At 39.4% G+C, this 24,147-nt stretch overlaps 1 long non-coding RNA gene across 1 annotated transcript in view; it reads left to right on the plus strand.

Moving 5' to 3' along the window:
- Positions 1–24,147, plus strand: part of LOC118352005 (uncharacterized) — a 36,560-nt gene that overhangs the window by 5,122 nt on the left and 7,291 nt on the right. Inside the window, exon 2 of the long non-coding RNA XR_004808377.2 lies at positions 11,228–11,406. This is a non-coding gene — a long non-coding RNA (uncharacterized LOC118352005). The remainder of the gene's footprint in view (positions 1–11,227; positions 11,407–24,147) is intronic.

Below are 24,147 nucleotides of genomic sequence, written 5' to 3' on the forward strand. Positions count from 1 at the left end.
TTAGGATGAAATGTTCTGAATATTTCTGTTAGATCTGTCTCATCCAATATGCCATTTAAAGCCACTATTTCCTTATTGATTTTTTGTTTGGTTGATCTACCTATTGATGTAAATGGGGTGTTAAAATCGCCTACTATTTTCATATTAATATCAATTACTTTCTTTATGTTTGTTATTAGCTGCTTTATATATTTGGGTGCTCCCATGATGATGCATAAATATTTACAATTATTATATCTTCTTATTCGATTGTTCCCTTTTTGATTATATAGTGTCCTTCTTTGTCTTTTGTTATAGTCTGTTTTAAAGTCTATTTTGTCTAATGTAAGTATTCCTATGCTGGCTTTCTTTTCACTCCATTTGCATGATAAATGCTCTTCCATCCCTTCACTTTCAATCTGCAATGTCTTTAGGTGTGAAATGAGTCCCTTGTAGGCAGCATATAGATGGATCTTGGTTTTTAAACCATTCAGTCACCATAGGTCTTTTGATTGGAGCATTTAGTTCATTTACATTGATAGTAGCCTTTTTTTGAAAGTAATTGCTGACAGGGATGTACTTATTGCCATTTTGTTACTTGCTTTATGGTTGTTTTTGTAGTTCTCTGTTCCTCTCTTCTCTTGCTGTTTTCTCTCATGGTTTGCTAGCCTTTTTTAGTGATATACTTGGATTCCTTTCTAATTTTTGCATATGTACTTACTAGCTTTTGATTTGTAGTTACTATTACATTTGTATCTAACAGCTTATGCATATTGGGGTCCATATTACATTGATGATTGCTTAAGTTTGAGCCCATTCTTTACTTCTCTCTTCCTCACATTTTAGCTATGTGGTATCATGCTTTATATCCTTTTACTTTGTGAATCCCTTGACTAATTTTTATAGATATGCTTATTTTTGCTGCTTTTGTTCTTCCTACTTTTCTTACTATTACTTATGGCCTCTCCTTTTCAGTCAGTCTCCTTTAACATTTCATGTAAGGCTGGTTCAGTGATCATGAATACCTTTAATTTTGTCTGGGAAATTCTTTATCTCTCTATTCTCAATGATAGCCTTGTAGAATAGGGTGTTCTTTCTTTTTAATATTTTATGTATTCATGAGAGACACACAGAGAGAAGTGCAGAGATGTAGGCAGAGGGAGAGGCAGGCTCCCTGTGGGGAGCCTGATGTGGAACTCTATCTCAGGACCCCAGGAACACGACCTGAGCCAAAGGCAGACGTTCAACCACTGAGCCACCTAGATGTCCCTGATTTTTGATTGTAAGATTTCTGTTTTTGTTTTTGCTATTGTTGTTTTTCTGTCTCCCCGTCCCCTGGCAGTACTTTGAATGTATCATGCCTTCTGGCCTGCCAAGTTTATACTGAAAAATCAGCTGATAGCCTTACAGGGTTTCCCTTATATGTAACTGTTTTCTTTTGTTTTGCTGCTTTTAAAATTCTCTCCTTATCACTAATTTTTTCCATTATTATTACAATGTGTCTTGGTGTGGTCCTCCTTGGGTTGACTTTGTTGGGGGCTTTCTGTGCTTCTTAGATCTGGATTTCAGTTTCTTTCTTCAGATTTAGGAAGTTTTCAGCTGTTATTTCTTCAAATAAATTTTCCTCCTCTCTTTTCTTCTGGGATTGCTACAGTGTGAATGTTATTATGCTTATCGTTGTCACGGAGTTCCCTAAGGATTTTTATTTTTTCCTCTTATTTTTCTTTCTTGTTCAGCTTGATTATTTTCCATTATTCTGTTCTCCAGGTCATTGATCTGCTCTTCTGCTTCTTCTAGTCTATTATTTATTCCATCTAGTGTATTTTTTATTTCATTTATGAAATTCTTTATCTCTGATTGGTTCTTTTTTATGTTTTCTATCTCTTTGTTGGGGTCTCACTGATGTCCTCCATTCTTTTTTTTTCCCAGTGGTTTATTTATTTATTTATTTATTATTATTATTATTTTTTAATAATAAATTTATTTTTTATTGGTGTTCAATTTGCCAACATACAGAATAACACCCTGTGCTCATCCCATCAAGTGCCCCCCTCAGTGCCCATCACCCATTCACCCCCACCCCCCACCCTCCTCCCCTTCCACCACCCCTAGTTCGTTTCCCAGAGTTAGGAGTCTTCATGTTCTGTCTCCCTTTCTGATATTTCCTACCCATTTCTTCTCCCTTCCCTTCTATTCCCTTTCACTATTATTTATATTCCCCAAATGAATGAGAACATACACTGTTTGTCCTTCTCCGATTGACTCATTTCACTCAGCATAATACCCTCCGGTTCCATCCATGTTGAAGCAAATGGTGGGTATTTGTCATTTCTAATGGCTGAGTAATATTCCATTGTATACATAAACCACATCTTCTTTATCCATTCATCTTTCGATGGACACCGAGGCTCCTTCCACAGTTTGGCTATTGTGGACATTGCTGCTATAAACATCGGGGTGCAGGTGTCCTGGCATTTCATTGCATCTGTATCTTTGGGGTAAATCCCCAACAGTGCAATTGCTGGGTCGTAGGGCAGGTCTATTTTTAACTGTTTGAGGAGCCTCCACACAGTTTTCCAGAGTGGCTGCACCAGTTCACATTCCCACCAACAGTGCAAGAGGGTTCCCTTTTCTCCACATCCTCTCCAACATTTGTTGTTTCCTGCCTTGTTAATTTTCCCCATTCTCACTGGTGTGAGGTGGTATCTCATTGTGGTTTTGATTTGTATTTCCCTGATGGCAAGCGATGCAGAGCATTTTCTCATGTGCGTGTTGGCCATGTCTATGTCTTCCTCTATGAGATTTCTGTTCATGTCTTTTGCCCATTTCATGATTGGATTGTTTGTTTCTTTGGTGTTGAGTTTAATAAGTTCTTTATAGATCTTGGATACTAGCCCTGTATCTGATATGTCATTTGTAAATATCTTCTCTCATTCTGTAGGTTGTCTTTTAGTTTTGTTGACTGTTTCTTTTGCTGTGCAAAAGCTTCTTATCTTGATGAAGTCCCAATAGTTCATTTTTGCTTTTGTTTCTTTTGCCTTCGTGGATGTATCTTGCAAGAAGTTACTGTGGCCGAGTTCAAAAAGGGTGTGGCCTGTGTTCTCCTCTAGGATTTTGATGGAATCTTGTCTCACATTTAGATCTTTCATCCATTTTGAGTTCATCTTTGTGTATGGTGAAAGAGAGTGGTCTAGTTTCATTCTTCTGCATGTGGTTGTCCAATTTTCCCAGCACCATTTATTGAAGAGACTGTCTTTCTTCCAGTGGATAGTCTTTCCTCCTTTATCAAATATTAGTTGACCATAAAGTTGAGGGTCCACTTCTGGATTCTCTATTCTGTTCCATTGATCTATGTGTCTGTTTTTGTGCCAGTACAACACTGTCTTGGTGAAGGTCCTCCATTCTTTTTTCAAGTCTAGTGAGTATCTTTATGACTTATTTAAAATTTTCTGGAATATTATTTATTTCTGGTTTTTTTTTTTTTTTTTTTTTTTTTTTTTTTTTTTTTTTTTTTTACGTCTCTTGCTGTGATTTTGTTCTGTTCTTTCATCTGGGACATATTCCTCTGTCTTCTCATTTTATCTAGGTCTCTGTGTCTGTTTCTCTGTGTTAGAAAAAATCAGTTGCCTCCTGCTCTTTAAAGTAACGGTCTTATGAAGAAGAGGTCCTCTTGTGCCCTGCAGTGCAATGTCCTCTGTTGCCCAGAATCTGGTGCTTCAGGGCTGTCTCCTATGTGTATTGCACGTACCCTACTATTGGGGCTGAGCTGCTTTCATCTTCAGCCCAGTCCTCTGTAATGGCTCTCTTTGCTGATGTCATTAATGGGCCAGTCTGGGGCCATGTTGGGTTTGAGTTGAGTCAGACCAGGTGTTTACCAGACGTGTAGTAGCACTGAACTGCAAGGTACTTTCCCTCTGTTGCTCCCTGAGAAACTTTCACTGGGAGGCAGGGTCTGCAGTCATACCAGATGTCTGCCCTCAGCCCATTGGTGGGGCCTCAGTCAGACCTATGTGTGTGGTTATCTTTTCTTCCTCCTGGTATAGGAGTCACTTTGGAGTTGTGCTGGCCCCTGTTGGGACTACTTACACACTTTCAGGCTTGGGGCCTGTTTTTTGGATAGGTTTTGGCCAAATGCATATTGGAAGGGGCAGGTCTGTACAGAAACCTGGGGCTGGGGCCTATGGTGCCAGCAAGGTCTGGGCTGGTGGGAGGGAAACTGCTAGGGGCTGAGGCAGGTCAGGTTGGAGGGGGTAGATCTACAGAAGCTATGTGGGGGTAGGATGTGTGGTGTTAGGAAAGTTTGCGTGGGTCTGCCGTGGGAGGGGACCTGGATCAGAGGCCTAGCTGGAGAGGCATGTCTGTAGGAGAATGTGGGCATTGGTGTGCTATTGTCAAATTAGGTAGCAAGTATAAGTGCTGACTAGTTCCTGCTGGTGTCTGTGTGTAATGCTGGGGGGTAGGGAAGGGAAATGGCTCCCACCAGCTCCTTTGTGCCTGGAGAAATCATATAACCAAATCCCTGCCCCTCCAGCACATGCTCTGAGATTAGCAAGCAAATCTCCATTCTTCTACCCCAGGCATTTTTCAAATTGCTGCCTCTATGCTGTATCTCTGTAGGGCTCTTTGTTGTACTGATTTTTAAAGTTCCTGGTGTTAAGTCCTGCTGATTGTAAGAACTCTTGAAGTTCTGGCCCCTCTGGTTTTCAAAGCTAAATGTTTTGGGGTTTGTGCCTGGGGTGTCTGGATGTCTGTTTCTTTCTCTTCCCCACCCTGGCATCTCTCCCTCCCTCAGACAGTCCTGTGGGGCCATTTAGCTCCCAACAATGCCTCCACCCTTCCTACCCTTGGATGTGGCCTCTTCTCTACATTTAGCTGTGGAGAGTTTGTTCTGCCAGTGTTTGTGTTGTTCTCTGGATTATTTATACTGATGTGAGTGTTATCTAGTAGTATCTGTGGGACAAAGTAAGCTTAGGATCCTCTTATTCCGCATCTTACTCAGAATCTAGAACAGTTAATTTTGTATATGACTGTCTCCCCATATAGATCCTAAATTCATTGAGGTTGGAAATTGTTGATTTTCATCTTTCTGTAGGATGGATACGAACCTAATAAGCACAAATGATTTAGGGATATGTGTGGCAATGAGTCCTCATACATGCACACTAGTGAAGAGGGCTTTACCACTGAGGAGTATCCTGGCTATACCAAAACTAACACTCACACAAATGAAGAACCAGAGAGACATGAAAGTCATTTGGGGTTAGAGACAGAAAAGTCACCTATGTGGTTTAAAATCTTTTATTGATTTCAGCATAAATTTCTAACTTCTTGGCATGACATTTAAAATAACAAAATATTACTTTGTTAAAATCCAGAGGATTAGGGCACCTGGGTGGCTCAGGCAGTTGGGCATCTGACTCCTGATTTGGGCTCAGGTCATGGTTGCAGGGTTGTGGGGTTGAGTCCCATGTTGGGCTCCATGCTCAGTGTGGAGTTTGCTGTCCTTCTTCCCCTCGCCCTCCACCTGCTCATGATCTCTCTCTCTTAAGATAAATAAATAAAATCTTAAAAAATACCCCAAACCCCCAAACTTCATAAAATCCAGAGGGTTATATGACATAAATGTTATTTACCATAAAAAGATAAAAAATTAAAATAAATGAACATTGTAAAACTCCATTTTTTTTAAAAAAGATTTTATTTATTTATTCATTAAAGACACACAGAGAGAGGGGCAGAGACATAGGCAGAGGGAGAAGCAGGCTCCCTACAGGGAACATGATGTGGGACTCAATCCCAGGACCCCAGGATCACACCCTGAGCCAAAGGCAGATGCTCAACCACTGAGTAACTCAGGCATCCCTGTAAAACTCTATTAATGACTTCATTAAAGAAAAACTACAGTGACAAGCATATTTACATTTCAACTTAAAAGTATAAACTATATAAGCAAAATGTTATCTATGTTCACTATATTGTTTGGTTTAACTATTTTTTTAGGTAATCCTCAGGATTTTAGTAATTTAACTATTGTACTTGATAAACTATTTTTGTAAAGATTTATTTATTTATTCATGAGAGACACAGACTGAGAGACAGAGAGGCAGAGACACAGGCAGAGGGAGTAGCAGGCTCCCTGCAGGGAGCCCGATGCGGGACTCAATCCCAGATCCCAGGATCATGACCTGAGCCAAAGGCAGGCAGCCAACTGCTGAGCCATCCAGGGGTCCCCCTGATAAACTATTTAAACATTTCTTTTGCATGTCTTTCTTTTCTTTTCTTTTCTTTTCTTTTCTTTTCTTTTCTTTTCTTTTTTTCTTTCTTTCTTTCTTTCTTTCTTTCTTTCTTTCTTTCTTTCTTTTCTTTCTCTCTCTCTTTCTTTCTTTCTTTCTTTCTTTCTTTCTTTCTTTCTTTCTTTCTTTCTTCTTTCTTTCTAGATTTTATTTATTTGAGAGAGAGAAAGAGCACAAGCAGACGGGAGAGGCAGAGAGAGAGGGAGAAGTAGACTCCCTGTGAACAGGGAGCCTGATACTGGACTCAATCCCAGGATCCTGGGATCATGACCTGAGCCAAAGGTAGACACTTAACCCACTGAGCCACCCAGGTGCTCACATGTCTCTGTTTTTCTAATGAACTTTTTAATACATTTGAATGAAATGGAGTGGTGGTAGAGAGTTTCGTAGGAATAAGCAAATGTACTTAAAGTTGTATAATATCAGGTGTATCAACTAAAGGGTGCAAAGTTCATTTATTTATTTAATAAAAATTGATTGACCACCTTCTATATGATAGCTCCATGCTAGGGGTGATTCAAGGGTGAATTTACAGGCAGCAGAGAGCCAACATGTTGGATCTTTGCCTTTCAATAGATGATGAAAAATCTTCCAAATGATTTTGGCCAAGGGAGCTTTTCAATGTGAAAAGTAGCAATTTCCCCTAGAACTTTAAGGAAATGATACTGACATTTATATTGTAGTGTGTGCTTGTAACAATGGTTAAACCATTGTTTCAGCTATAAAGTGGTCAATAACCAAAGGGTTATCATTTTGTCTTACTTGGTTTCCTAATCCTTTTAGCTTTAGGTTGAAAGGATCTGCTTAGGTGTTTCTGAAATGTGTATATATATATATATATATGTTACATATGCATTCCTATATAATACACATAGTGTGATATATATTGTATATCTTTCCACATTGAAAAAATCCAAGTATGCTATGCTCTATTTTCAGTGACCTGGAGTATAATACAACTCCAAGTACATTCTTTTGGCAAAGTAAAGAATGTCTGAATTATATAGGGTAGATCTCAAATATATATATTGTGATATCACTATATGTGTGTGTATATATATATATATATATATATATATATATATATATATAGTGTGTGTGTGTGTGACTTGATCTTGGAATAGTTTACTCAACTAGAGATGAAGATGTGTGACTGAAATACTTAAATGTCCCTGTGTAATTAATAGATGATTTATTAATTTATAGGCCATTGGAACAGAGAACAGATGTACATAAGCCTTAATGGAATTTCACTTTTTAGGTTATGAAGGTTTAGGACCACAGAATCCTAATCCCATAGACACATTTGAAAGCAAATCCAGCCAGATTAAATTTTATTCAATTATCATTTCATTTGTTTGCTTATAATGCCATAGTGATTTTTAAACGGATTATACAAACATTACTCATATCGGGAGGAGCAGAACAATGATTCTGGGAAATGTTAATCAGAGTTCCTCAAAAAAAGGATATCTGATCAGATTAATTTGGCCTACCCTGTATGCTAACTTCCCCTTTTGGTGACTCAAAATATTTTTTTACCATATTGAAATATTGAGAAGGGCTTCAGTGAAAAAACAAAAAACAAAATACCAAAACCTATTGAACTTTGCTCACAGTTAAGAAACTAAACTCAGGGGGCACCTGCATGGCTCAGTGGTTGAGTGTCTGCTCAGGTCATGATCCTGGGGTCCTGGGACTGAGTCCTGCATCAGGCTCCCTGCAGAGAGCCTGCTTCTCCCTCTGCTTAAGTCTTGGCCTCTCTCTCTGTGTCTCTCATGAATGAATAAATAAAATCTTAAAAAAAAGTAACTAAACTCAGGGGGAGCCTGGGTGGTTTTGTTGGTTAAAGGGTCCAAGATCAAGCTCCATTTTGGGCTTTCTGCTCAACAGGGAGTCTGCTTCTCCCTTTCCCTCTTCTGCTCCCACTGCTTGTGCTTTCTCTTTCAAATAAATAAATAAAATCTTAAAAAAAAAGAATCTAAGCTGTGTAAGGAATGTCTATTTTTATTGGCGCAGCAATTAACATGACACAGAAGAGTTTTTCTTCATCAGTTTGGTTGCGAAGTACTATATAAGCTAATTCAAAGACTATGGTTAATATTATCAAACATTTTATTTCAAAATGGACCTTAAGGCCAAATTGAATACACTGATTTATTTCATGATTCTATGTAAAACCCTTGATGGTGATCTGGCCAACCTGTTCTACTTGAATCTTCCTAAATGCGCTATGTGGTTATACTCTCTCACCCTTCCATATGGTCTTCACTTTGTATTCTAGGATGCCTTTGAGGCTAACTTATACAAAACCTACATATTTTAGCCCAAGTGAGTGTTAGGACCCTCAAATAATTCCCTGATCCCATCTAAATGTCAAGAACTCTGAAGGTTCTTAGATTTTATCCTACTTTCAAGATAACACGTTAGTCCGTCATAGTTTCACAGATCTGATAGACGGCAAGGCACTCCTGGGTAAGAGACCAAGGACTTTATTATTCCCTAGAGAGCAAGCAGCATGTACTTCATGCTCATGTCAGCTACCTTTGCCCCCCAAGCACCATGGGGCATCACATGATCCTGGATGCTGCATATGTACTGGGTTTGCTTCAAGTCGATGACACTTGACCTTAGGAAACCTCTTTACAATAAATGGGATGCCAGAAAACCTGCCCAATTTTTGCCCAGGAGGGAGACACTATTTTTGTTATACTGCACAACAAACATTTCTTCCCTCTGTTCTAGAAGGAGACATTATTTCTGTCTTCCAAGTCTGTTCACTGTACAAACATCCTTGAAAAGAGAGATAAGGTTGTTAGTGTCTCTGTGCAGATGACGTGCAGAAATGAGGCTCATACAGACCCAGCACTAAAATCTATATCACCACTTACATGCTGTTCCTTGAATTACTGTAACCACTTGTACATTCTGTGATTATAGTGCTTCTTGAACTGCTCTAAGCATTACTTTTCTGAAGGGACTATGCTTTTACTTCTATATTTACTGCATCCACCTGGATGTCAGGTACAGAGTAGACATTTGGCAAAGCTTTTGATATACAGGCTGGTGTCCTTTAAATATTTTCTGGATCAGTCTTCAAGTTTATTGCCCCAGCTATCCTAGGAGAAAGGATAGACAGATGGAGTAAGCAGGATTCACTAAAAGTTCTCAAATGGCTTTAGTCGCTCAGGGCAAGTTTTCCTTTAAAGTATAAGCACTAGTACTGCAGTAGCTTTGGCGGAGGTAGCAGGACTTAGCAATCAATGGCTATTAAGGCCGAGTGGGACCATAGCAACCTGACTGCTGACAGTCAAGAAGCATGTCAGTCAGGATAGTGGTAGCAATTGGCCACATTGCCAGCGACAGAGCCTAAATACCAACAGCACATATGGAAGATGTTAGATCACATGACACCTGAATAGAATCACAAAAGATGTTTAGGAGTTTTCTAGTCATAAAGATGGGAAGGGGAATCACATGTGGGAAAGAATAGATATAGAAATGTTGCATGTCGGGGGAACCCCAAGTAATTATATATATAAATTAAAAAAAATCTATATAAGTTTAAATATATATGTATATGTATACATTTAAAAATATATATTTTTAAGAGTTGGGGGTAATTCAATAGGAAACTAACCAGAGTCTCCATTGTGTAGAGCACCTGATAGTAGTACTTCTGAAGGGAGAAAGCAACTATTTGTCATGAGCCCAAAGAGAGATAGTGAAATTGGGAATAAGTGTGTTTAAAACTTCCAAAGCAATTTGAGGGAGTATTTATGCCTGTTAAATCTAATAGAAATCTTGGGCTTATACTTTGTGCTTTTGTTTTTTACATGAAAAATTTCCTGTAATCAATTTTTATTGTGTTTTACAAAGATATGTTCTGTTAATTGATATTTGGATGGAAAATACGCTGATTCTTAATCCCAAATAGTTTGGGAAGATAGCTATCGGTGAGGCTTTTAGTAGGGAAAAGTTATCTGGGCCTTTCCCCCTTGCACTGGTTTCTCTGGTGTGGGTAGGGGAGGATGGTTTTGAGGAGGCCATGCCTGGCTGGGTTTCAGTTAGATGGTAATGATGCTTGCTCTAGCTGGTGGTAAGAGCTTGAATCAAGGGAACAGCAAGTAGAGACAGTGAGTAAAGGAAGGATCAGCTCAAGGGGGTAATAGGCATGGCTAACCCATATTCCAGCCCTTGACAGGTACCTGACAGAGACTAAGTGCTTTCTGTAGGTTTTCTCATTTAATCCTCCAACACCTCATAAGGCAGCACTGTGGTCATCACTTCCATTTTATAGATGAGGAAACTAAGAGAAATTAAGGACCTTGTATATGCCCATATAATTGGTAAGTGCTGGAGATGACATTTGAATCTAAGTAGTCCAGTTACCTAGAGCCCTGTGTTATATCACCAGGCCAAAGCTTTGAGGTGAATCATCTGAGTCAAGTGTTTGGGCACACTGAGGAGGAACTCTCAGGTGTACAATCTGACCCACCTGGCTGTGGATGCTGACAGGCCCAAAGCAGGGGATGCAGGAAAAAGTTCAGCTCTGGCAAAAGGCTGGAGAGGTGAGATATTCATCCCCTAGTGTGCTGAATAAGGTTGCAGAAGTGGAATGAACGGCGTTTGATTATAAAAACCTTTTAAAAATGAAAAAAAAAGTTATAGAGGGCTGTGATATAAGCCCTTTGCTCTAGGTGGGCAGGCTGCATATGAATCAGTAAAGGGAAAGGACAGTTTGAAAATGATCACAGTGTTTCCACAGTCAGGACCATTGAGAACACATCAAGAGAGAAATTCCAAGAGGGGAGTAGATTTTAGCTCGGGAAGGGATAGAGAATATGAAAAGATTATTGAATGCCTACTGTGTGTTAAGGGCTAACACTGCATTATCTTGTATAATCTCCATGAAAATCCTACAAAATATATATTCTTATTTTTCTTGCAAACAGGTAGAAATCATCCTTGCTGTCTTGTTCTTCTTGGAGCCCTGAGCAGCCATGGGAACAGGCCCAGCCCAGCTGACTAAGTCCTGACCAACAGGTGCCCGCTGACCTTTGTGGTCTCAGCTGACACCCGCTAACTCCATGAAGCAGGAGCACCTGGAGGCCTGGAAGCTGACTACAAACACGTGAGTAAGCCCAGCCCTGTCTCCCTGAAGAATCCCAGCTGACCCTATCTGAAATTTCTGACCCACAGAATACTGACCTAAGTAGATGGTGGTTTTGAGCCACAATGTTTTGGGATGGTTTGTCATGTACCAACAGGTCACTCATGCAGAAAATCATCTCATAAATGAGGTAGGTGAAGACTGTGCAGACTTTAGAATGAATGAAATCCCCAAAGGAGAGAATTGTTAAGATTCAAGTGATTTTATTAACTTTCTTTCACAGATTATTTTTAGTTACTTGAAAAGAACCCCAAACTCCCAGAAAAGTTGCAAGGACAGCACAAAGAACCTTTTCCTCTCACTCTCTCTCTTTTTTTAAACCACCAAATCTTTAGACCTTATTTAAGTTTTCCAGTTTTCCCCATAATGCCTGTTAGAGAAAAACTTTCCACTTCAGAATCCCACATTGCCTTTAGTTGCCTCAGCTCTGTTCTCTCCTTCATTCTGGAGCCAGTTTTCACCCTTTCTTTGACTTTGATAACTTTGACCCTTTTGAAGACTGCAAGGCAACTGTTCTGTAGTACGTTCCTCTATGTGAGCTTGTCCCCTGCTTGCTTGTACTCTGATCCAGGCTACACACTGCAGGGAAGAGGGTCACGGAAGTGTTGCTGTCTTCTCATTGCATCTTACAAGGCTGTGAATGATTTGTGTTTGTTCCATTACTGATAATATTCGCAGTGATCCGTTGATTAATGTTGTATCTGCCAACCTTCCCCACTGTCAAGTAACTATTTTGCCTTTTGTAAAGAATAAGTACTTCAGGCAGGTACTTCAAAATCATGGAAATAACCCATTCCTTACCAAACTTTCTCTCTTTCTCTCTCTCTTTTTCTTACTTTATATCAGTATGAACTCATAGGTTTCCTCTTTTATTCGGAGAGTTATAATTTATTGTCATTATTTATTTTTATTCTCAGATTGTCTCTGATTTGGCTGGAAATAGCTCAGGCAAGCTTCCTTATATTCTGATCTGGCCCCAGCATTCTTTGAGTGCTCTATTGCTCGCTAGTCTAATGAGATATCACAGGGTCACTTTGTAATTTCCTGGGTCCTGTCTTAGAATTAATCATTTCTTCAACGAGCCCTGGATTTTTTTTTAAGTAGAGAATGGTATTTTATTTATAGACTTATTTATTCATTTTAGAGAGAGAGCACACACATGTGCGAGCAAAGGGTGGGGCAGAGGGAGTGAGAGTGGGAGAGAGAGAATCTCAAAACAGATTCCCTGCTGAGCATGGAGCCTAATGCCAGGCTTGATCTCATGACCTTGAGATCATGACCTGAGCTGAAATCAAGAGTTGGATGCTTAACTGACTGAGCCACCTAGGCACCCCTGGAAAATGGTATTTAGAAGTCAGGATCTGGGTGCTGAGTGGGCTCATTGTTGCTATAATCTCACTCCTTGTGAGCTATCACAGTGGTTGGAACTAGGGAATGTATATGTATACATACATGCACATACACATGCACACACAAGCACACACACACACATCCCTATGCATTTGCATCTATACTGTAAAATCCATCTTTATATATGAAAACATGAGTTAATATGAATATTTCCACTTTTAATCCCACACTGTAGCATTCATTTAGTTTTCTCCCTTTGTGTGTTTGTAAACTCCTTCTCAGACAGTGAGAAACCTGGCTCCCCTTGCCCTTAATACATTAGTGTACTAATTGATCCCTCAGTATGTAAGGATCTTTATCACCACTGCAGTTTCCTTCCCCATGCCCCACTCCCACAGCAGTACTGCCTTACCCCTCCTGGGTAAGCACTCTCCTGACCCTGTTGGGGCTCTCACAGCTCACTTCAGGCTAACAAGGTCCTGTCTCATTCCCATCTTTGTAGTTTCTCACCTTGCTCTGCCCTAGCTAATGACTTGAGAAATGAACTGCTTGGGACATGAAGGGGAAGAGAAAGAAGAACAATTAGATTGATGGAAACTAGAAGGAATGGGGGAACAGTCATGATAGGGATTAGAAAATCCTTTACATGATGGTGTGTATATGGAAAAGTGCAGTGCTGACCTTCACTGCAGTGAAGCCTACAGATGAAGATCCAGAGGACACTTGCTGATAAGTAGCAGCATTTTGAATAGCAATATCCAAAAACAAATATAAATATTGTGCCATATGCTCTAAAGAAGAGATACATTAAACTAACCATTTGTCAAACAATTAAAATATTATCCAAACTCAAATACAGGGCAAAGTCATGAGTCTTATTGGCTGTATTCCAACCCTTGAAGACTACCTGTCAGGTCAGAAATCCAATCTAGTGAGGGTCATCTTGTGTTCTGCCAGTGACCCCAGAGAGATCCCACTTTTGATCTGGACTCTCTCCTATTTCTTCTACTACTCCTATTAAACACAGATAAAAAACAACACTGGCATATCACTGAAAGATTGAAAGTAAAGCCATTTTCCCAGGTGGTTTTCAAAAGTAAACACTCTTTAGGTTTCAGGAAACTGATTTCTTTTTTCTCTGTAAATGCTTCTTGAGGTAAACAGTTTCCAGAAATGTAGGTGCGGGGGGCGGGGGTATGGCATTGATCAGGGAGGTGGGAATTTTTTTTCCCTTCAAGATTTCTGGGGTGGTTATCATCTCTTCGGCTTTTGTCCTATATCTTGCCTGAATGGCTTGTTGCCTTATCGACTCTTGACTGGTATAATTTGCAAACATTTTCAGGTACCTCATTAAGCATTTCTGGGCTGCTGACATCCTTTGTCAATACTTGACACTTTTATTATTGAGCTCCCACAGAGAATTTAGCAATGTTTTAGAGGATTGGTTTTGCGTTGGAAATGCTGCCACAGTCTCCTTATCTGATCAAAAAGGAGCATGTGCAAAGATAGAATGAGCTGGGAATGAGAAATGATTTACATGATTCTTTATGCTCACTCTGGAATAAATGGACAGTTTAAGAAGATGATATGGGTGTTTATTACCTGGAGCTTGGCACACTAAAAAGAAACAGCATAGTGTGTGTGTGTGTGTGTGTGTGTGTGTGTGTGTGTGAGAGAGAGAGAGAGAGAGATAGGGAGAAAGAGAGAGAGTAGGAAGAAGGGAGGGATGGATGGAGGGAGAGAGAGAGAGATTGTCAGTTTGTGGTATACCAATGGAGTTAACTTTGGAGCACTTCATTGTACTCATATATTCTTATTTTCACTCCCAAACATCTGTCCATTTTTGTTTTGTTCTCTTCATCTCACCTTAAATTAAGAAAAAGCAGGAGAGTTTGAGATAATTAATTTTCAGTTAATGTCTACATCTTGAAACATATTCCACTATTCTCTGGCTGTCTAATGATTAAATTTCAGTAATTACATTCAGGCATTTTGAGCTGGAGATAGAAGTTAGCTGAGTGTTTGGTCCCAGGCTGTCTGTATCACTCTGAGTCTTCTTCAATTTATTCTAACCACAGTCACTTTCCTCTAATGGTAACTCACAGAAAACCAATAACATCCTCAATAAAAGGGTTAATGATATTTCCTTCTCCTCTGGGGCCCTGAGATTTTGCTGAAACTTTTTCCAAGACTGAAGAAATCCTATTAATGGCTAAGTAAAAGTAGAGTACACCATGCTTATCAGTTCTCACATTGTCTCTGGTATGGGTGACGGCCAGTACTGTATTTCTTCCTGGACCCCATCTGATCGTCACTTGAAATCTATTCCCATCAAACCCTGGATATAACCAAGGGATGGATGTCCCTGTCAAAGCTGCCCAATGAATAATCGAATCCAACCTGCAATTTTTCTAGACTGCCAAACATTTCTCAGGTTCAGTTCACAGGCAGATGTTTTTTCCTCTTTTGAATTAAAATTGGGAGTAGGGGGAAGCAAATTAAAGCCACTCAGAAAGTGCAGGATCTCTTTACAAGTATAACTTCATAGGTAAGATACCTCCCTCCATTCCTGTCCAGAAAAAATAAAAGGCAGTAACTGGACAAGGGAGGAGTTGTATTTTTCCAAGATGTTTTGGGAATAGATAAAACATATACTTTATTCCCATGTTTTGCCCTGTTTTTCATTGTCCTCCAATAGTGCTTCTCAAACTTTCATGTGTGCATAAATTACCTGGGAATCTTGTTAAACTGTAACTTCTTATCCACGATGTCTGGAATGAGGTGCAGGATTCTGCATTTCTTTTTTTTTTAATTTTTTAATTTTTTAATTTTTTAATTTTTTTAATTTTTTAATTTTTTTTTTGGATTCTGCATTTCTAATAAGCTCCTAGATGATGTGGATGTTATGGGCCACATTTGGAGTAGAAGAAGCTAGGGCAGGGGTTCTCAAAGCATAGTCTTGGACCAGCAGTATCAGCATCAGCTAGAAATGTATTAGAAATGGAAATTCTGGGACCCTAGCCTGGAGTGATACAATAAGTGGAAGGGACCACCAAAATATCCACCCTCTAATCCGTGGATCTTGTGAGTGTATCACATAAAGAGGAACTTTGCGGATGCAATTGAGGTTTATGAACTTTTAAGTTAGGGAGATTATCCTGGATTATTCAGTGGGCACAGTCTAATCACAGTGAGTCCTTAAGAGTAGAGAGCTTTCTATGGCTGGAGTCAGAGAGATTCATTAGAAGGGAAAGGCAGAGAGGTTGAGTGTGAGAGGAACTCGTGTTGTTGGAGGGGGCTGCATGGAAAGCCTGAGAAGAAATGCAAGCAGCATCTAGAGGCAAGCTTGGTCCTTGCCTGACAGCCAGCAAGATTATGTGGACCTCAGTCCTACAACCACAAGGAATTGAATTTGGCCCACAATCTGAATGACCTATGAAGCAAATTCTTTCCCATGGTTCCAAGAAAGAATGAAGTCCTGCCAGCACCTTGATTTCAGCCCCCCCTGAGACTCTAAGCAGAGGACTAGTTGAGCTGTGCTGGCTCACAGATCTGTGACTAACAAACTTGTGTTTTAAAGTCACTAAATTTGTGGTAATTTGTTATAGCAGCAATAGGAAACAAATACATTGACTGAATCAGGAATTCTGAGCATAGGGCCCAACAATCTGTCTTAACAAGCTCTGCATGTCATTCTGATGTACAGTCTAGAAACTGTGTGCTTTAGAGCATGCAGAGAATCCAACTTAAAGAAATGGTTGCAGTGTTGGCCAGTTTTCCTAACATCCCTGATCTTGTTTCTGCATTTGTAAAATGGGGTTAAAAAACCAAAGTGTTGGGCAGCCCCAGTGGCTCAGTGGTTTAGCGCCACCTTCCACCCGGGGTGTGATCCTGGAGACCCGGGATTGAGTCCCGCATCGGGCTCCCTGCATGGAGCTTGCTTCTTCCTCTGCCTGTGTCTCTGCCTCTCTCTCTCTCTCTCTCTCTCTCTCTCACTCTCTCTCTCACTCTCTCTCTCTCTCTGTGTCTGTCATGAATAAATAAATAAAATCTTAAAAAAATAAAATCTTGTCATCGGCGAAGAGGGAGAGTTTGACTTCTTCTTTGCCAATTTGAATGCCTTTAATGTCTTTTTGTTGTCTGATTGCTGAGGCTAGGACTTCCAGTACTATGTTGAACAGCAGTGGTGAGAGTGGACATCCCTGTCTTGTTCCTGATCTTAGGGGAAAGGCTCCCAGTGCTTCCCCATTGAGAATGATATTTGCTGTGGGCTTTTCATAGATGGCTTTTAAGATGTCGAGGAATGTTCCCTCTATCCCTACACTCTGAAGAGTTTTGATCAGGAATTCGCCGATGACATGATACTCTACATAGAAAACCCAAAGGCTCCACCCCAAGATTGCTAGAACTCATACAGGAATTCGGTAGCATAGCAGGATACAAAATCAATGCCCAGAAGTCAGTGGCATTTCTATACACTAACAATGAGACTGAAGAAAGAGAAATTAAGGAGTCAATCCCATTTACAATTGCACCCAAAAGCATAAGATACCTAGGAATAAACCTAACCAAAGATGTAAAGGATCTATACCCTCAAAACTATAGAACACTTCTGAAAGAAATTGAGGAAGACACAAAGAGCTGGAAAAATATTCCATGCTCATGGATTGGCAGAATTAATATTGTGAAAATGTCAATGTTACCCAGGGCAATATACACGTTTAATGCAATCCCTATCAAAATACCATGTACTTTCTTCAGAGAGTTAGAACAAATTATTTTAAGATTTGTGTGGAATCAGAAAAGACCCCGAATAGCCAGGGGAATTTTAAAAAAGAAAACCATATCTGGGGGCATCACAATGCCAGATTTCAGGTTGTACTACAAAGCTGTGGTCATCAAGACAGTGTGGTACTGGCACAAAAACAGACACATAGATCAGTGGAACAGAATAGAGAATCCAGAAGTGGACCCTGAACTTTATGGGCAACTAATATTCGATAAAGGAGGAAAGACTATCCATTGGAAGAAAGACAGTCTCTTCAATAAATGGTGCTGGGAAAATTGGACATCCACATGCAGAAGAATGAAACTAGACCACTCTCTTTCACCATACACAAAGATGAACTCAAAATGGATGAAAGATCTAAATGTGAGGCAAGATTCCATCAAAATCCTAGAGAAGAACACAGGCAACACCCTTTTTGAACTTGGCCACAGTAACTTCTTGCAAGATACATCCACGAAGGCAAAAGAAACAAAAGCAAAAATGAACTATTGGGACTTCATCAAGATAAGAAGCTTTTGCACAGCAAAGGATACAGTCAACAAAACTCAAAGACATCCTACAGAATGGGAGAAGATATTTGCAAATGACATATCAGATAAAGGGCTAGTTTCCAAGATCTATAAAGAACTTCTTAAACTCAACACCAAAGAAACAAACAATCCAATCATGAAATGGGCAAAAGACATGAACAGAAATCTCACAGAGGAAGACATAGACATGGCCAACATGCACATGAGAAAATGCTCTGCATCACTTGCCATCAGGGAAATACAAATCAAAACCACAATGAGATACCACCTCACACCAGTGAGAATGGGGCAAATTAACAAGGCAGGAAACCACAAATGTTGGAGAGGATGTGGAGAAAAGGGAACCCTCATACACTGTTGGTGGGAATGTGAACTGGTGCAGCCACTCTGGAAAACTGTGTGGAGGTTCCTCAAACAGTTAAAAATAGACCTGCCCTACGACCCAGCAATTGCACTGTTGGGGATTTACTCCAAAGATACAAATGCAATGAAACGCCGGGACACCTGCACCCCGATGTTTATAGCAGCAATGGCCACGATAGCCAAACTGTGGAAGGAGCCTCGGTGTCCAACGAAAGATGAATGGATAAAGAAGATGTGGTCTATGTATACAATGGAATATTACTCAGCTATTAGAAATGACAAATACCCACCATTTGCTTCAACGTGGATGGAACTGGAGGGTATTATGCTGAGTGAAGTAAGCCAGTCGGAGAAGGACAAACATTATATGTTCTCATTCATGTGGGGAATATAAATAATAGTGAAAGGGAATATAAGGGAAGGGGGAAGAAATGTGTGGGAAATATCAGAAAGGGAGACAGAACGTAAAGACTGCTAACTCTGGGAAACGAACTAGGGGTGGTAGAAGGGGAGGAGGGTGGGGGGTGGGAGTGAATGGGTAACGGGCACTGGGGGTTATTCTGTATGTTAGTAAATTGAACACCAATAAAAAATAAATTAAAAAAAATAAAATCTTAAAAAACAACAACAAAACCCCCAAAGTGTTGATGTGAGAACTTCGATCAGAATCTCTGGTAGAATATTTAACAGTTCTTATTATAGTAGGGTCCTCAAATGTTACCTTCTTTCCTTCCTTTCACTTCCTTCCATGAAAACACTAAATGCAAACAGTATTGATGATTCTGATGTCAGCTTTCTGAGGCTTAGGGCTTGGAACTTGACCTTGATTGTCATTGTGTAAATAGGAACTGGAAAGGAAAACCAGAATCACAGGAAGGAGATGCAGGTCTAATTTATAAGCAATTGCCTTGCTCAGCTTAATTGCTACTCTTCAGAAAAAGAGAACAATGAACATGCTTCCTTTGCTTTTAGAAAAAATTCAGCACTATTCAAATCTCGATATAGAACATTTGGTTCTAAATGTGACCTTTTAATCATAGCAAGAATGTAAGTTGGTTCTTTACATCATGCAGTCTTTGCTATAGGACCACAACAGCTAAAATACGTTTACTTTCTGTACATTCTCAAGAATGCAATGTACTAATTCTAATTTGCTAGTCTACTGGAGTGCTCTAATGCTCATTAATTAAAAAAAAACTTCAAGTGTATTTTCTTTTATTTGTGTCCACCTCTGAGCTGAAAATATTTGCTAATTCTTTGTTCTTTATCCACTCTGTATGGTGAGCTGCTTCCTTGGATGATTACATATTCTTTTCCTCCATAGTCACTACAGCCTTTCCTTTCTGACCATCAATCACTGTGTGATGAAATTTGTTGATTGGGTTTATTTTGCAAATGATGCAGTTTGCAAAGTCCCAGGTTCATAGTCATTTTCCATCGCTGTCTAGACGAGACTAAAACTCTCAATCAATCAACACTTCTAGATTAATTTTTCCCTCTCTGTGAAATAAAAAAAAGTGAATTAAGAGTTAAATTAGGCTTCCTGGCTTATGTATTTATTAATCAATCAATGTTCCACATAATACTAAATTAATGTTTATGGTACAATATCTGCATACCGATTTCTGTGTCTGCCAGCGTGAAAATAGTGCTGTGCTGAAGCAAGATTCTATCTGCTGTGAACATTTTTATAATGAGCTGCAGCTCTGGAAACATTGAAACCCATTTAAAAGTGACCTGAATTATCTCTCAGAGAAAATTAAATGGGTGAAAGATCAAGAATAAGAAGTAAATATATATTTAAATAGCATCAAGATGGCATCTTTTCTTTACTGTACATTTCTTGGTTTTACTAATATAAAACTGCAGCTGGGTAATTTGGGAAATAGTTGGAGAGATTCACAGCTTACAGATGCTCTTCCTTTAAATATATGGATAGTTCGAACCTCCATTCACATCACATTTCTTATTACATGTATTAAATATGGTTTGTGCCCAGAGAATAATGCTCAATATCCTTTTATAGTTAACATGTTGACTTTCTCTAACAATGGTGTATAGAATGGAGGCTAATTACCTGAAGTGTGGTCCTCAGACAAGAAGCAATGATACCACCTGGGAACTTGTTAGCCCTGCTGGGTCTCAGAGTCTAGATCTTCTGAACCAGAATCTGCATTTTGACAAAACCTGGGGAAATTTGCCTGTACATCAAAGCGTGAAAACAGCTGGAATGAAAAATGGGGGAGGTGGGGTGTAGGCACTGTGAGGGTGTGGAGGATAGAGGTGGTGAAAGACAATATTGGACAGAAATGTGCTTCTCACCTGCTTGCCATCAAGTAGGGAGAGGTTTGTGATGAATCTCTTGTGTTCTCTTGCCTTTTTATCTTGGTGTTCAGTAGAATGCATGTGTTAAATAATTGTGTAAATTTGATGGTGTGGTTTATGATTATGCACTCACAGAATAAGTCTATATGGCTTATATTCTTTTTCTAATCAAGTGTCTTCAAGTTTCAGCATGACCTTGAATGAGAAGCAATGTGGGTAGTTGAAAACCCAAAGGTTTTGTGGCTACATAGAACTAGACTTTAATTCTAACCCTGACAATGTTATTGTGTTGATAGTTTCTTTATGTGTGAAATAGGTAAAATAGCCATAATATTACAGATGCCAACATGAGATGATGCATAGGAAGCTCCATGTTCAGCAACCAGAATGAAGTAGTAGTCTAACAAGGGTGTCTTCTTTCATACTGATAGTTCACTGGTCCAGCCATCCATCCATTTCTTTCTTGTTATGTGTACGTGTATATAAATCTGTCTATATATCCATCCATCCATCTGTCCGTCTATAATTTTTGTCTTTTTTTCTTTTTCCTCTTCTTTTTGTCTTCTGCTATGTCTTTGGCTTTTGGCTGAATAAAATGGGCATCGATTTAGATTAGATGTTGGCAGGCACGTTTCTCTTCCAGCCTGCTTCCCATTCCCTATGTACTTCTGTAACAGTGTTGGGTGCTCCCATAAGTGGCAGTGTGAGAGGTGAAGCTTCTGCTGGCATTTAGGTTGAGAACACAACCCAGTTAATATCAGACTTCCATTTCTTCCTTTACTTCTCTGAGGGTGTGAGGAGAAATGAGGGGAATACATACTTGTGCTTGTGGTCCTCACAGGGAAGGCTCTTGAGCCCCCGTGTCTTCAGGTAATCCGTATCAGGATCCTGACATTGAGAGAACAAGATTTTGATACTGAAAGTGATCCTTCAATATGAACGGGAATTATTCCCTGCTGAGCCAAACTGCTCATTTATCTTGTACGTGACAAAATCTGCTCTAGCATATGGTTTCACCTTTGATAGGAAAAAAAAAGTCATTTTAATTGCTAGTTAAGACTGCTGGGTTACTTTAATTTGCAGGCTCTTTATTAACTGTGATCTATTTCATTTAAAGCAGCAATAATGAGATTTGGTGATAGCCTCCCAATTATTAAATTTCACAGGCTCTGTTAGAAGACTTGGGGGGTCACCCTTTGAGACTCTGAGCTATTTCCATTTAAGATCTTAGCAGACTTGAACTGTAGGCAGAGCCCAGATACATAGTAGGTTCTTAATAAACATTTGAATGCTGGAAAAGGAAGATGTGTATATCTCGTCCCCCATTTCCTTTAAGACTCTTATTTCCAGAGGTTGTGGGTAGAATGTAATTTTTCCTCATTAAATCTCTCAAATTGAGACACATGTGGCAGCAATTGCTTAAAATATCTACTTCAGAAAAAAAATCTACTTCAGGTATTGAAAGCTGTACATTTGCTTATAGTGAGTTAATCCAACCAACTTCCTTACTCTGGTTTTACTTAGATGAAGGCAAGCAGGAACAGCAGCTACTTCAAATGGTATGCCAATTGCGAGGGGGAGCCTGGATGACAGTTTCTAGCCTGTGGGGTGGAAGTTCTATTAAACTGTCTTAGAAAAGATGCAGCATATTTTGATGAAAAGAATGTAATTTTAGAATTCCTGAGACCTGAGTGCTTGTCCCAATTTTGCTCACTGAATTGTGACCTTGAACAAGTCACTTCTCTTTCTAGATCTCAATTATTTCACTTGCAGAATGTGAGACTGGAGATGAAAATTTTGTTCAGGTTCTAAGCTCTGTTCCTGCCATTCATATCTCACTCAGGTGTCAGAACCCAGATTCTCATTTGGTTTTATCTCTAACTTGGCATTTAAGTCAGGCCAGGTGTCCTAGGTCTTCATTTCTCTGTCTCTGTAGTTGCATGAGAGATATCCTGGGTTTTAGCCTGTAACTAGTTAATTGAACACATTGTTAGAGACATTACGAGAATCTTAAAGGTGGGGTATCTATATGTCACCCAGGTCACCAAAAGAGTTAGAATACAACTCACCTACTTGTGATGACTTGGGGGTGTTAGTTGAATGTGGAACATTGTTCCAATATGTTTTTTAATTAATTAATTGTTTTAAGTTTAAATTCAATTGATTAACAATGTATTATTAATTTCAGAGGTAGAGTTTAGTGATTCATCAGTCTTATATAATATCCAGTGCTCATTGCATCGCATTGTGTTGACATGTTTTGACACACATGTGCCCTTGGAGTCCTGGAGGTACCTCAGCCCATAACCTCAATCAAGAATATGGGACTGCTGTAGTGTTTAGTTTTTCAACGTTGTTCTCCCTGCTGTCAGTTGTCCCTTCTTACGCTATTGGTTACCATTTCAAGCTGAACTTGAAATCAATGACTCTAAATTTTTACACTGTATTAAGCCTGCAGTTTTCACTTCAGGGTAACATCATTTCTTTCTCTTGAGAGTAAAGTACAAGGGCTTTTTGACAGTTTCTTTTGTAGCTGACTTATTTGGTTCATGGCAGTGACTTGAAGGTCTAGAGTTGCCAGACATCAAAGTAGAAGTTGAGGAGGTGGGGTTCTTATATACGACTGTATGCAAATATACAATCAATAATATATCATGTTCAGTATCAAAAAGTGCCATATTTTAAAAATCTTTTAAATTCCATAGAGCACTTAGCACAGTGTCCTCATATGTAATAGACAGCTAATAAATTTTGTGAAAATGCAGTCTGCACTTAATCATATGGATTATAGATCCCAACTCATATATTATCTAATGGCCATTTAAGTTTCTAAGGTATTACAAAGGGAGTTATATATGTCCTGAGACTTCTCAGGCCTCCCTGTGTTCCAGGTACAAATGGGAGCACTTTAACATGAACATGACCCAAACTTCACTTGTCTGGAGATGCTCACATAGGACTTTGAATATTTCAGAAATTCCCTAGATGTGCTTATAAACATGCCAATTGCTGCCAGATGCTAATGCGACCTCTCCATTTTAACAAGGTAGACTTTGGGGTCTGCTATATTTACAGATTGGAGTCCTGAGGTGATGGGAGCTACATTACATCTTATTGTGAAGTAGAGAATGATAGCTGTCTCTGGCTTCTGGCTCACTCCTCCTTCACCTTTGTCGTCGTCATCATCATCATCATCATCATCATCATTTCTGTGAGGAGGAAGAGGAATATTTTCCTAAGCAGTGTGATTAGTGAAACAGCTTTTTTCATTCCTCTTTTTCTCCCAGCAGTGCCTCTTTCTGCAGGACTCAGTCCGAGAATACTCTGATGCTGAGGCTTTCCTTT

The sequence above is a fragment of the Canis lupus genome, chromosome 22, assembly GCF_003254725.2.
Source record: "Canis lupus dingo isolate Sandy chromosome 22, ASM325472v2, whole genome shotgun sequence".
Classification (NCBI taxonomy): domain Eukaryota; kingdom Metazoa; phylum Chordata; class Mammalia; order Carnivora; family Canidae; genus Canis; species Canis lupus.